This window comes from Orycteropus afer, unplaced genomic scaffold (genome assembly GCF_000298275.1).
Source record: "Orycteropus afer afer isolate SDZICR_OR568_19922 unplaced genomic scaffold, OryAfe1.0 scaffold00741, whole genome shotgun sequence".
Classification (NCBI taxonomy): domain Eukaryota; kingdom Metazoa; phylum Chordata; class Mammalia; order Tubulidentata; family Orycteropodidae; genus Orycteropus; species Orycteropus afer.
Genome location: NW_006922328.1, coordinates 376,142 through 381,681, shown reverse-complemented (window position 1 = coordinate 381,681; position 5,540 = coordinate 376,142). Strand labels below are relative to the sequence as shown.

The 5,540-nt window shown below is 48.4% G+C and overlaps 1 protein-coding gene and 1 non-coding gene across 2 annotated transcripts in view; one reads left to right on the top strand and one right to left on the bottom strand.

Annotated features, from left to right (window-relative positions):
* The window catches only part of UBL3 (ubiquitin like 3), a 66,949-nt gene that overhangs the window by 8,954 nt on the left and 52,455 nt on the right, over window positions 1–5,540 (top strand). The window lies entirely within an intron of this gene.
* LOC122151805 lies at window positions 1,627–1,751 on the bottom strand. Its single transcript, XR_006164275.1, has one exon. It is a non-coding gene; the product is annotated as a small nucleolar RNA ACA64 (small nucleolar RNA).

Sequence of the window (5,540 nt, the reverse complement as noted above, 5' to 3'; positions counted from 1 at the left end):
CACAGTCTCTCTCCCAACAGTGCATGTCCCTCGGTGTCTCACTCAGCAATGCGTGTTTCTTGCGTCTCTTTCCCAGCAGCATGTGTCTCAGGAGCACGTGTCTCTTTCGGCAGCACGTCTTCCTCAACCAGCAGTCAGAGAGAGTTCTGCCTCTAGGAGGCCTCCTTTTGAGCCCAGCAGGGTGGCCAAACTAGCCAATCTCAGCATCAGAACTCTAAACACCTGAGAGAGAGTGGGCACCTCCCAGAACATTGTTTAGTGCCACGCCCAACAGAAATAACCCAGGTGGATACCATTTACAATCAGGAGCTCCTCAGTTGCTCATGGTAAACTCCACCTTGGAGTTTACAAAGATTTATGGGTAAAAAAGCCACATTAAATAATTTACTACACTGCATGTTTCTTTATCAGCTTTGACAAATTTTGATTTTCATGGAATGTATCCATTTCATCTGACTTTTCTAATTTGGCCTTAAATTTTCCACAACATCCTCTTAGTGTCTGTTTCCTGCTTGTAGCATCTGTAGGGATAGCTGCTTTAAAAAGCCCTCCCTCTTCTTGGTAATTTCTGTCTCCCCTTTTTCATCTCCCTCGAAGAGCCAGTTTTCACATTTAAAAAATTCTTTGTTTTCTAGTGATTTCTGCTTTGACCTTTCTTTCTTGTTTGCTACTTTAAAAAAAAGAAAAAAGAAAAAACCTTTAATTTGCTCTTCTTTCAAGCATCTTGAGATGGAAGCTCAAATCATTACCAGTCTTTGTGCTTTTTAGACTGTATCCACTTAGGTCTATGAAAGTCCCTCTCAATGCAGCTTTAGCTGCATCTCACAAGTTTGATATGTTATATTTTTATTATCACTCAACTCAAAATATTTTTAAATTTTCATTGTGATTTCTTCTTTGACCTGTGGGTTATTTACAAGTATATTGCTGAACATCTGAGCACTTGGGGCTTTCCTAGATCTATCTTTGTCAGTAATTCTGAGTTTAATACTAGTCTCTGAACACTGGTTTCTAGTTTAATAGTGCTGTAGTGCCTAAGACTGCTAACCAGAAGGCTGGCAGTTCAAACCCACCAGCCACTCCTCAGAAGGAAGACTGGGCAATCCACTGCCATAGAGATACCGCCTCGGAAACCCAAGGAGGGGTTGCTGTGAATCAGATCTGACTCGACAGCAGTGAGTTTGGGTTTTTGGGTTTTTGGGTTTTTGTCTCAGAACCCCTGGCTGGTACTCAGTGCTCAACTGCTAACCCAAAGGTTGGTGGTTTCACTCACCCAGAGGGGCCGTGGAAGGAAGTCCCAGTGGTCTGCTTACCAATGATCAGGCCATTCAGAGCCTGTGAGCACAGTTTCTTTGCACAGGGGGTCACCGTGACTTGGAATCAACTGGTGGAAACTGGTCTCGGACCAACCGTTCTGTGGTTCAATTGTGGGTACTTGTTGACATTTCCTTTATGGTCAGTTTTAGAAAATTGTGTGCAGAAACTTGCTCTGTAAATTTTTACTCAAATTACAATTAAAAAAAAGAAAGAAAATTGTGTGCAGAGCCGTAGGTCTTAATTAAGTCTGATTTATTAGTGATGTTTGAATCGCTGTCATTGGCATTTTTACCCTTTTTTGGAGGTGGTGCCTGTGGAGGCCTGGATTTCAGCACCCACACCGAGGCAGAAGGCTAAGCTGAGGTCCCTGGTGGCTCTGGGCGCAGCACCTCACCTGCAGCCATAGGTTAAACCACAGGCGATTTTCAGCGCATGCCCACGAGCCCGCTGCTGCAGGGGCCAGGGCTTGGCACAGAGCCTATTTTTATCTTTTTATATCAGTTAATTGAGAGAATTGTTGAAATCGCCACGTTGGCCTGTGGATTCCTGTTTGTTCTCTCAGATTTAGCTGAAAATAAATTGGAGATTGCTGCATTTTCCTGCTAGCTCGATCCTTTACCATCTGCATCTCTGGTGATAATTCGTGCTGTGAAGTCTGTCTGTTTCTGATGATTGTTGTTATGTGCCATTGAGTCAGCCCGACTCATAGCGACCCCTCCTCGGTTTTCCGAGGTGGTATCACTACAGAAGTGGATTGCCCAATAATAGCGCTTTATTTTCTGACTGCTCTTTCCATCTTTCCCTCCTGCCACCTTGGTCCTTGTACTTCCGATGATTCTCTGTACGTGTCCTCCAGTTGGGTTTCGGTTTTGTGTTAAGTTGTTAAGCTCTGTTGTTTGGCCTTGAATGCACTTAGTGTACTGCGTTGGCGTGGGGTTAAACTGACCATCTGCCTGGCTGCTGTCTGAGTGCATCGTTGGTTCTGTACCGTTTCCCCTCGTTCCTGCTTTGACTGATGGATCCTAATGATCTATTTATTGCTGTGTTCCGTGTCCTCCTCCCAGCTTGTCCTGCGTCCTTTTGTTTTCCTTCTCCTGCCTCATCTTGTTGTCGGTTGCCCTCGAGCCCCTTCTCACTTCGGTGGCCCTTGTGTGCAGAGTAGCTCTGCTGTTGCCGCGGCTGTGACCTTTTGGAACAAATTGCTGGGCCCCTTCCAAGGTACCGCAGGGCGGGCTCCAGCTGCCAGCCTCTTGGCAGGGGTCGCTTGCCACTTGTGCCACCCAGGGCCTCCCCCAGCCTAACCTGGAGTTTACACGGTGCACCTCTCACTGACCTGAGTCTGTTCTAAATCACTGCCTTTGCTGCTAACATGGGATGGAAGGGCCTTGCAGCAAGTTGATTCCATTTATCCCGCTCCCTTCTTTGCTTTATCTTAAACCTCAAAGGCCTTGCTGTGGTTTTGATGGTGGTGGTGATGGTGGTGGTGATAAAACAGCCATTACTCATGTCAGCTTGTCCTCACACCTCCCCTTTCTGAAAGCCTTTATTTCTTCCTGTTTTCTTTACTTGTAGTCTTGCATGGGGTAATTTTCCTTTAAGGAACTCCCTTCGGTATTACTTTTCATGTGAGTCTCTGGTGATGAGCTCTCTGTTCCTGTTTGCCTGAAAATGTGTTTACTTTACTTTTAGTTTTAAAGGGTCTCTTCTTTCAACACCTCTGAGATGTTGTTTCCCGGTTGTCTGACTTCGGCCGTTTCTGTTAGAAGTCGGCCTTTAGTGTTGCTGTTGCTCCTTTGCCGTTACTGCGTTCTCCTCTGGCTGTTTTCCAGATGTGCTCTTTGTCTTTGGTTCTCAGCATTTCCACGGACGTGCTGATGTGTGGTTCATACTGTAACTTTCCCTCAGGGGCTTCATGGAGCCTCTTGAGTCTGACTCAGCCACCGCGTTTCCTTCTATCTGGGATCTCAGTTCCTGTCTTTCATCATTGTGGTAGATTTCTCATCTTACAGCTGACTGCTGTTTCTATCTACTGTTTCCTTTTCCTTCTGGGGCTCCCGCTACACGTATGTTAGGTCATTTCATTGTGTCTGCCCTTTCCCCTGACTCTTTCCTTTTTGGCATTCTCTGTTCACCTTTCTTCCAGCCAACTGTCTCTGTCTCTGCCCAGTGTCCTGTCATAACCCAGTCACAGAGTTCTTCACATCAGTTGCATTTTCAGTCCTAAAGTTTACAGAGATTCAGGTTACTGAGAGGAACTGTCTGTGTTTCCGTCAGTTTTCTTGAGTGTATTGGTTACGTACTTGTGTAAAGGCCCTGGCCAGTGCCTCTATGTCTCGATCACCTGGGAGCCTATTTTGTTGTCTGCTTTAATATTTGATCCTTTTTCTTGGGATGCCTGGTAATGTTTCATTACCACTGTGATGAAAAAGTACAGGGGACCTGAGTGACGCTGTCATTGTCCAGACGGGATTTAATATTCTCTGGGTGGCAGTTAGAAGAACATCGATCATGTAGATTCGTCAGTGATTGATAGGATGGGAGGCTGAACTCAGGGCGGTTAGGACATAAAAGAAATGGTCTTCCAACCCATGCGTAAGGATCCATGAGGGTGCAACAGGTGGACAGTCGGCTGTTGACTGAGTGGTGGGCAGTTTGATGCCAAGCAGCCATTCCAAGGAGAGGGACCTGCGGGTCTGCCTGCAGAGAGATGACGGCCGGGCAAACCCTGTGGACGGCTCTGCTCTGTGGCCCATGGGGTCTCCGTGAGTCGGAAGGACTCCACGGCACCTAATAACAACAGCAGCTAGTGCACAGTTGCCCTTCAAGGTCTCCGGTGAAAGTTTGGAGTATTTCCCAAGATACTCTGTCTGGCAACGTGGAATTTCCGTTTTCCTCTCCTGAGTGCTGTGGGGCTGACGAAAGCCCTGCTGGCTCTCCCTCTCTGTGGGGCCTTCTAGCCTCTGCCCAGGCGGTTAGTGCCTCAGCACGCTCCCCAGGGTTAAGGCTGAGCAGAATGTTGGGCGCACTTTGAGGTTGCCTTTTATCTGGCGTCTTTACCGCTCAGTGCCTGGCTGCTCTGGGAGGATAGAATTCCCGGGGGACGGACACCAGGGCCAGGCATCGGCTTTCTGCTTGGCCTCGTTGCCCGGTAGTGACTGGCGCATCCCTCGAGGGGAGAGGGTCTTCTCTCTGGGACCTGGGGTCCTCACATCCTATCTCCGTGGTGTGATTGACACCTTGGGATAACTGGGCTTGTTGGCTAGTTTGTCTGTTTCTGTGTGTTTTATCCCACTTTATATTTGTCTTCAGTGAGAAATGTAGTCTGATTTTACTACTCCTTCATGTTGTTATAGGAGCTCTGGTGGCGTAGTGCCCAAGGCACTTGACTGCTAACCAGAAGGCTGGCGGTTCAAACCCACCAGCCACTCCTTGAAAGGAAGATGGGGCAATCTACTTCTGTAGTGATACCGCCTCGGGTATTGAGGTGGTATCACTACAGAAGTAGGTTGCCTGACCTTCCTTGTCATCGTTAGGTGCCGTCAAATAGATTCCAACTCACGTGACAGTAGACCTGCCCCACAGGGTTTCTCGGCCGTCCTCCTTGCGGGAGCCGATCACCAGGCCTCTCCCACAGAACGGCTGGGTGGGTTAGAGCCAGTTAGTTAGTTAGCAGCCGAGCACTTAACCCGTGCGCCACCAGGGCTTCTCATGTTGTCTGTTAGATGCTGATAAATGAACAGTAAAGGCAGGAAGGGGACTGGCCAGTGCCAGGAGGTGCCTGTGTGGCTCAGTTGTAAGTCCTGAGGTCCGGGAATGGCTCACTAAGACCACGTGGTCAGGGGACGGCTCTCTAGGATGGTGGCATTTGTGCAAGGTCTGAAGGGGGGCCAGGAAGATCTCGGGGAGCCTCACGCCCAGGAAACAGTGGTGCCTCTTTTGATCTATTTCTTGCTTTCCAGGCTCCCCCACCATCGCTCTTCCCTGCCCCTTGATCTTTGCCATTCTTGTGGCTCCTGCTTTGCGTCCCCCTGTGAACTAAGTCATCTATCTCACTGTCTTCCTCAGTAGCTTGTGACACCACCAGGCTGGACAGATCCTGCCAGTCGCTGGGCCACTCACTTGTCCCTAGCGTCCTCCTCTTTGTCTCTACCGCCCACAATTCACATCTTCATCCTAGTATCTTTCCACTTTATTCGTCCATTCTGATTTGCCTTCCAAGGAGC